The sequence below is a fragment of the Panthera onca genome, chromosome B1 (genome assembly GCF_046562875.1).
Source record: "Panthera onca isolate mPanOnc1 chromosome B1, mPanOnc1 haplotype 2, whole genome shotgun sequence".
NCBI classification, from domain to species: Eukaryota; Metazoa; Chordata; class Mammalia; order Carnivora; family Felidae; genus Panthera; species Panthera onca.
Window position 1 is genome coordinate 165752749 of NC_138342.1, and position 9658 is coordinate 165762406.

The following is a 9658-nucleotide window of genomic DNA, read 5'->3' on the forward strand; positions in this document are numbered from 1 at the left end:
CCATTTATAACCCAATTTGGAAGTGACATCCCATTACTTTTGCTACATTCTATTCATCAGGAGTCACTAAGGTTAGCTCATACTCATGAGGAGGGGATTACACAAGGATGTGAATACCAGAAGGTGAAAATCAATCTTCTTGAAAGCTTCTGAGATCCTCTTTAAAAAGCTGTACTTTTCCTATCTATTCATGAATGTGGGTTCCCTCTGAGCCTGTTCATGTCAAGGTTATGGAACTCTCTTGGTCAAAGTGAAGAGCTTGAAGACATAACAATCTTTGTTCTAGAAGCTGGAGTCAAATAAGCTGTCTGTAGATTTCAGTCAGCCAGAACTTTTAGCATTTTATTTCACTCAGAAATATAACCAGAGCATTCCTGAAAACAAAAGAGAGACTCTAAAGAAAAATATAGTCAGATTTGCTTTTCAGGAAAAAAAAATTACTTTAGCAAAGCTATAGAGGATGCTTTGCAGAAGAGGTAAGAAATCTGTTATGGATCTTTGGCAATGATTCAAGCAAGAGATGATGGGCTGGATAAGGGTATATTCTGTTTTCCTTTTGCATCATTTTCTATTTACTGGGTCATTCTGACCTATATATACTTGCATGCCTTAATATCAACCATTATTTTTAGAAGTCCTTGATCTCACGTCTTCCTCCAGCTACCACCACATTTCTCTAGTCATCTTCACAAGAAACCATCCTAAAAAAGATCGTTTTCCTCACTGTGTCCACTCTTCACCTCCTATTTTCTCCTCCATTTACACAAAGAAGGGTTTCATTCCTACCATTCCTCTAAAACTCTAATCAAGATCATCAATGACCTATATCTCTCCAAAGCTAATGCTCAGTTCTCCATTCTCTTTTACTTGCCTACAAATCAGGGTTTTATATAATTGACCATTCCCTCCTTTTTGAAAGACTTTTTTTCTCCAGGCTTTATGGAACTGATTTTACATTTATCCTGTTGATAAATGTTAAAGTCCTTTGTCTTGTTAAAGTTCTTCCTACTTTCCTGGATCCTCCTTCTTGGCCTATTTTGTGACCTCCTCTTCTATTAGTCTTCCAAATAATCTTTCACAGTCTTAAGGCCTTCATTTGTGTGCTCTGAAGATGTCTGAATCTATGAACTGTCCAAACACCAGGAAACAGAAAACATTTATTCATTTATGTTTTTTTCAGATTGATGAATGAACTCATGGTTTTAAATATAAAGGGACTGTGTCTGCAACAAAACATTTTACAATGTAACTAACATATTTTAAGAATGTGTTCTTTGTATGTACTGTTTTTATATTTCCTCTTTGAGCTCCTGACTTGTATATCCAATTGCCACTTGGAGTAGTTGTCATTTCAAATTTAAGTTGGTCAACATAGAACTACTTATTTCCCCACTCCCATTTTCTGTGTCTAAACTACCTCAGAGAATGGCACATCATCCACTTATTTGCTTTGGTAAAGTAACTGCGCATCATCTTTGATTCCTCTCTTTCATACTTCTCATTGGTTTCATTTTCAAAATGTGTACAATGCAAATCCAGACCACCACATGTTCCTTGGACTCTTGAAACAGCCTCCTAACTAGTGTCTGTCACCATTTTTCTCTCAGAGCCCATCCTTTCCATCCTCTGCATTTCAACCAGTTACCTTTTGAAATGTAAATCACATCAGGTCAACTTCCTGCTTAAAACCCTCATTTCATTATACTTAGAATAAAACCAATCTTGCTTCTTGCCTTTGCATTCACTTCTTCCTGAGAAAGCACTTCACCAGATACTTATATAGCTGCCTCCTAAATGCCTCCACACACTCAGTACTGTACTTTGTTTTCTTCATCATAATTATCAGCACCCATATCAAACTATTTATTTGTTTCCATATTTATTGTTTGACTTCCCACCCCCTTCCCATGCCTACACACTAGAACATAAGCTCTTGGAGAGCAGGGACTTTGTTCTCTTCACTGGTGTATCCCAGTGGCTTGTATAGGGCCAGAAACAGCTTTGTTCACCAACTGACTTTTTTTTTTTTTAAGGGGAGGATGAGTGAGAGGCAGAGAGAGAGAGGGAATCCCACAAGGGGCAAAGAAAAAGAGAGAGGGGGAGGGAAAGACAGAGAGAGAGAGAGAGAGAGAGAGAGAGAGAGAGAGAAGGGGCTCACCTAAAGCAGGACTCAAACTCATGAATCATGAGATCATGACCTAAGCCGAAGTCAGATGCTTAACCAGCTGAGCCACCCAGGTGTCCCACCAACTGACTTTCTGTCCATTCCTTTCTCTTCAAACATACAGATACAAAAACCACACTACAATGTACATCATGCTGTTTTTCCTCCTTGAATGTTTTTTCTTGCTTCTCAGCTTAGAAAAATCCTCATTTTTCTAGACTCAACACAAAATCCTAACACCAGAAGATTCTCAATTCAGACAATAGCATCTTTAATGGAATTATCTTTGCTGAGTTGCATTTATGCAATGTCTTTGTGTTTTATCAATGAATGTTTAAGAAAATGCCATATAAAATCTATTACATTCATTATAGGTGTGTTATAGGAGACGTTGTTTCTTTTTTTAAAAAGTTCATTTATTATTTTGAGGGGGGGGTAAAGAGAGAGAGGGAGAGAGAGATAATCCCAAGCAGGCTCCACACTGTCAGTGCTGAGCCCCATGTAGGACTCGAACTCGTGAAGATCATGACCTGAGCCCAAGTCAGACACTTTACGAATTGAGCCACCCAGTCGCCCAGGAGACACTGTTTCCACTATAGTTCTCAGTGACACTAATAAAAACTCCCATGTGAAAATTGTGTTTGAGAAAATAGTTCTAAGAAAGGCTTATTTTCCCTTTTACGAACTGCTTTGTTTTTTCCTTTATAACGATAAATGGTATACAATTGACACTCCCTTTTCTCTTTGACTACCAGAAAGCTCATAGATGCTGAAGTATGGTGTAACTAAACTCCTTTTCTCCTTCTCATTCTCCTTTTCCTTCTCTTCCTCCTCCTCCTCCTCCTCCTCCTCCTTCTTCTTCTTCTTCTTCTCCTTCTCCTTCTCCTTCTCCTTCTTCTTTTTGATGTATAGTTGACATTAAACTGTTCTTTTTGGGCTAAAATATATTTTTCCTCTGGTCTTGATTTTCTTATGATATTTACATTTTCCCTGGTCCTGATCTCCTAATTTCTATTTTATCATTACTTTAATGTATGCATTTTTTGGTGTAAGTTGGTCCAATCCTTTTCTAAAAGGGGGTAGGTGTATATAAAGAATAGGGTGATACTGTATCAATGACACCATTTCCCATATCTCCAAGTTGAATAACTCTCTAACCCTTATGCTCCCACAACACTTTGTTCACATCTCTACTATACCTGTCTTCAAATTATCATATAATGTAGTGGTTAAGGAAGTGCTTAAGGTTCAATTACACAGTCCACCAAGCTATGCGATCCTGGAAAACCTCTCTGTTTTCCTCTGTTCAGCTATAAAATGAAGATACTCATGGTATGTACCTCATAGGTTTCTTGTATTAAAAAACAAAATTCACTAGAGTAAATTTGAAAATCTAATTGGCTTTATTAGGTGATTCATGAATCAGGCAGCATCTAGTCTAGCAAGTAGAGAGATGCTGCTTGGAGGAGTTGTACAAAATGGAAGATTTTGTAAGAAAGAGGGTGGGGCAAAGAGTGATTAGCAAAGGAAAAGAAAGGATAATTTGGAGCCAGAAGATTTTCTTCTTGGGGGGAAGGGACCAGCAAGGTTTTTTTTTTTTTTTTTTTTATCATACAGAGTACCTCACTAGTACTAATCAGAAAATTTCAAAGAGACTTTTAAAAGGTCACATCCTTGGGAGAGGTTGAAACTATGATTAAATCTTGATTTGCTAGTTTGGGGAACAAATGATTCCATTTGGGGGATTGGCTTCTCTCTTTTAACAGTTGTGAGGATTAAAGGAGTAGATATGCAATGCTTAGAATGATGCCTGGACTATACAAAGTGCTCAGTGAAGTTAGTGATTACTATTGTTACTGTTATATTATAGCTACTTATGTGTTTAACTCCCCTGATTTGTCCTGAGCTCCTTTAGGGCAGAAACTTTGTCTTATTCCTCATGCATACTAAAGTGCCTGGAATCAACTAGGCATTCAGTGAACATTACAGAAAGGCTTTCAATGGAAAGAAGAATCTGTTTCAGGGTTATAGAGTATTAGGAAGTGAATTTAGAAAGGCATGGTGGGGATGGGTTTTGGAAGACTTGAAAAGCCAAGTCACCTTTACATTTAATGTTAGGGGAAACAAGATCCACTGATGGTTTTTGAAAAACAGGTAAAGAAAAGCAATTTATTAAGGAAGATTAATCTAATAATGGGTGTCAATCTGATTATATATGGGGTGGGATAAGGTCACTAGACTAATGAGCTGTATCCCTCTTTGTCAAAGCCCCCACAAGTAATCCCTGAAGTTCACTTTTCTGTTGTGCTAAACTTATACACAAGCAGTTGGCTATAGTGAACTAAAAGTGATGCAAATTCTTTTGCCAGCGACAGCCAGCTATTGGAGGACAAGTGTCAGGGGCAAGGAAGGGTTAACAGGGATGTGAACAAAGGCACATACACAAATCCTTCCCTTCAAGAAAATTGTATGCTTGTGAAATAAATCAGACTGAAATAATCTCATATGGTCATTCTGGAGAAGAAAAAAAAAAGACACACAAAAAAGGTTAAACATCAACTAGTGCTGAGAGGATGGAGGAAAAGAGGAGAGCCCCATCCTCTCTGTGACCACGAAGACTGTAACCACGTGGAGGTGAGCTGGGGCCTTCTCGTAGCACCTGATGAGATTCTTCTGCCTGGAACTAGTTCCTTTGACTTATTATCAGGCCACCGGAGACTTGATCCTGTGCCTGGAAGGTGAGGAAAGGGTGTGGGCAGATGAACAAAAGGGTTATGGATTTAGCAAATTAACTTTCCTGCTCTAGAGGCTGTTGATGGACAGGAATTTTCCCTTCTGATGGTAAACTCCAGATGGTTTGGAGAAAGAAGTGAAGAACTGAGAGTTGGAATGAGAAGCCCTCCCTCCCTCCTAAGGAGTATGTCCTGTCAGCAACCTCTTTGACACAAGGAAGAATATTAAAAAGAATGATTACTGTTAATACTACCTTTTTTTCACTCCAGAATGTGAATGGCCTTGATGTTACATAAACTTTTCTAAAAGTTTATTTCTTTTTAAAAAATTTTTAAATGTTTATTTATTTATTTATTTATTTATTTAAATTTTTTAACATTTATTTATTTTTGAGACAGAGAGAGAGCATGAACAGGGGAGGGTCAGAGAAAGAGGGAGACACAGAATCTGAAACAGGCTCCAGGCTCTGAGCTGTCAGCACAGAGCCTGATGCGGGGCTCGAACCCACAGACTGTGAGATCATGACCTGAGCCAAAGTCGGACGCTCAACCGACTGAGCCACCCAGGCGCCCCAATGTTTATTTATTTTTGAGAGAAAGAGAGAGCGAGTTGGGGAGGGGCAGAGAGAGAGACAGAGAAGAATCCAAAGCAGGATCCAGGCTCTGAGGCACAGAGCCTGATTTGGGGCTTGAACCCACAAACCGTGTGATCATGACCTGAGCTGAAGTCTCAGGCCTTACTGACCGAGCCACCTAGGTGTCCCTAAAAGTTGATTTCTTAAGTCAATCATTTCATTCATTCATTTTGCAATTCATTTCATTCATAATGCAGAAAAATAGTAGCAAATATGTTATATGGAAACCAGAAACAAATAATGATGACTCTTGGATTTAACTCCTCCATACATTAAAGCATACCCCATTATGTGGTATCTGAGGGTTAGCAATTCTTCCAAAACTTTAAATACAAGCTCCATTTCCACATTGATGTTTTTTAAATCACCAATTATTTTAATGTATTAATCACAAAAACCAGAAAATGGATTTTTTTAATCCCTTGATTCTGTATGGAGACATTCAAATAATCCAGAAAAGAAATGTTTCCATTCTTCTGTGAAAATACATAAAGGAAACCTCATTTAAAATGGAATCAGGTGGCCCAGAAGGGGGAGCTGTCATGCACATATTCCTCATTGCAGCTGAGGGAATCCTCAGGAAGAAGGAAAACAAGAATCAGTTCCACAAAGGGAGGACACTTTTCACGCACAAATTTACCTCCTGCCTTTAAGGAAGGAAAACCCCTCCCCTGCCTCAGCAACATTGTGTTAACCACTGCTTGCAACCAATGAGAACCCCCCACAACCTCAAACTCCTGTTCTCCAATACACTTTTGTTCAGAACAACCTCCCCAGCTGCCTTTTTAAAAAATCTCTTGAGAACAAACAGGGTTGATGGGGGGTGGGAGGGAGGGGAGGGTGGGTGATGGGTATTGAGGAGGGCACCTTTTGGGATGAGCACTGGGTGTTGTATGGAAACCAATTTGATAATAAACTTAATATATTGAAAAAAAAATCTTTCTGGGGTGCCTGGGTGTCTCAGTCTTTTAAGCGGATTACTTTGGTTCAGGTCATGATCTCACAGTTTGTGAGTTCAAGCCCTGCCTTGGGCTCTGTGCTGACAGCTCAGAGCCTGGAGCCTGTTTCAGATTCTGTGTCTCCCTTGCTTTCTGCCCCTCCCCCGCTCATGCTCTTTCTCAAGAATAAATAAACATTAAAAAATTTTTTTTAAATCTTTTAAAAAATTTTAATTCTAGTATAGTTAACATACCATGTTATGTTGAGTGTTACTCAACAACTCCATACATTAGTCAGTGCTCATTGTCATAAGTGAACTCTTAATCCCCTTTATCTATTTCACCCATCCCTCCAACCCACCCAGTTGATTTTTAAAATGTAATAAAAGCTGACCTTCCCTTTGTGTCTTCAGACTTGCCTGTGGTCATCATAGCTTACTTGTCAGAATTGACTCAGTTTCCTGGAGCCCTCCTATTACCCTCCCTTCCATAGTGTTGTGGGGAACAAAGGCAAGAAGGAAATGGCAGGTAAAATTAAATTTCTTTATAACCTGCAGCCCATTGACAAATACTTGAGGCAAGTCCAGAGTAGAACATTTCTCCAGGAACCGCCTACTGTCCTAATGTTAATGCCTTAGTAGAGGGAAAACAACCTTAGATTGACAATAGCAAGGCCTCAGGTAACTTGGGAGTCCTCTTTAGCATATCAAAGTCTTTCTGGAGGCCTCCCTTTTGTCTTTACCTCCCCCAGCTCCATAGTATGTAACCAGTCACTGGGCACAACCCTAGTGCAGCTCTTTCTGCCCCTGAGTCCTGTTCCCGTGCTTTAATCACCTTTTTGCACCAAAGACATTTCAAGAATTCTTTCTTGGCCATCAGCTCTGAACCTCACCATCATCACCCCAAAACCTCATCACATATGTTAAAATCAAAGTGCACATTTTCTTAGGAGCCATTGAGTTTGGATTCGATTACCAGACTTGTTTAGATGGTTCTTGTCATGAGGTGTCTAAGAATACAAATCACAGCCATCATGATGAGAAGATATTCTATCTTTTTAGGAAACAGCAATATCTGTTAGTAAAATTCTGAATTTTACAAAATCAGAAATAAAATAAGCAGTTTATTTTAGCTTGGGATACCTGAGTTCTCATAGGGGTCTCTGGCACAAGTGAGGTCATCAATTGTAGATTCAAAAGTTATGTGGGTTCTTTAATATGTAAAATAAGCTTTTATCGAGGTGTAAGTAAGCTCTGCAAAGTTTGCTTTTTAGAAACAAAAGTTGCCTGAAGACAAGAAGCAGTTTCCCTGTGACCTAAAATACTTACAACAGTGTTATCCACACTGGGGCTTTCCACAAATTCTTGATTTATTGAAAAAAATCTACATAGATATGGCAAATGCACGAATAGGGCCAAATTCCTTGACTCATTGTATATAGGTAATACACCTTAGCTTTTTATATCATTTCAAATTTGGTATGCAGAACAACCAAACAGAAATAAAGAAAAGGATAGATTTAATTGTTCTCTGGTAGTAGATCATTAGGTGTGAAGTTTCTAGGTTTGGTGACAAACCAAAATGTGAAACTCTCCAGCTATAATCTTAAAGTTAACTCAGGCAAAGATGTCTAAAGTAAAAAATGAAGCATATTTCAATAATTACATTTATCACGTAGGCAAGAAGTCATTGTTTACCTTACTTTTTTCCTGTAATTCTTTTAATCCTGTGCTTTGCTTTCCTTGCAGAGTTTTGGTCATGTTTCAGATATACCGCAAGGACCAGCTAGTGGTAACTTGGGTCAGATGACAAATAGAGAAAATATTGTGGGCATTTTTAGTTTTTCTACTTTTCTTTAGTAATTGTAAAGAGTAACTATACTCTTTGAGTATAGTTTGAGGTAGTAATTTGAAGAACAAATACTTCAAAGGCCATGACATTAGACTATCACTGTCTGTATTTTTAGAAAGCTCTCATGTTGCTTGTGTTCTTAAAATATGTGTTACTTATCTACGGTAAATAAGAAAAATATCAATGCACTTTCAAAGAAGGTACATGATTTTTGTGTTTTAAGTTTTTATCTAAATTCCAGGTAGTTAACATGTAGTGTAATATTGGTTTCAGGAGTAGAATTTAGTGATTCATCACTTACATATAGCACCCAGTGCTCATCACTGAGCCCTCCTTAATGCCCATCACCCATTTAGCCCATTCCCTGCCCTCCTCCCCTTCAACAACCCTCAGTTTGTTCTCTATAGTTAAGAGACTTTTATGGTTTGCCTCTCTGTTTGCCCACCCCCCTCTATGTTCATCTGTTTCATTTCTTAAAATTCTACCTGAGTGAAATCATATGGTTTTTGTCTTTCTATGACTGACTCATTTTGCTTAGCATAATACACTCGAGTTCTAACCACATTGTTGCAAATGTCAAGATTTCATTCTTTTTTATGGCTGAGTAATATTCTGCTTTATATATATCTTCTTCATCCATTCATTAGTCGATGGACATTTGGGCTGTTTCCATAACTTGGCTATTGTTGCTAATGCTGCTATAAACATCAGGTGCACGTGTCTCTTCAAATCAGTGTTTTTGTTTCTTTTGGGTAAATATCTAGTAGTGCAGCTGCTGGAATGTAGAATAGTTCTTTTTTTTTTTTTAATTTACATCCAAATTAGTTAGCATATAGTGCAACAATGATTTCAGGAGTAGATTCCTTAGTGCCCCTTACCCATTTAGCCCATTCCCCCTCCCACAACCCCTCCAGTAATCCTCAGTTTGTTCTCCATATTTATGAGTCTCTTCTGTTTTGTCCCCTCCCTGTTTTTATATTAGTTTTGTTTCCCTTCCCTTATGTTCATCTGTTTTGTCTCTTAAAGTCCTCACATGAGTGAAGTCATATGATTTTTGTCTTTCTCTGACTAATTTCACTCAGCATAATACCCTCCAGTTCCAACCAAGTAGTTGCAAATGGCAAGATTTCATTCCTTTTGATTGCTGAGTAATACTCCATTGTGTGTGTGTGTGTGTGTGTGTGTGTGTGTGTACACACACACATATATATATTGTGTTATATATACATATATATATTGTGTATATATATGTATATATATGTGTGTATATATATATATATATATATATATATATATATATGTATGTATACCACATCTTCTTTATCCATTCACCTATCG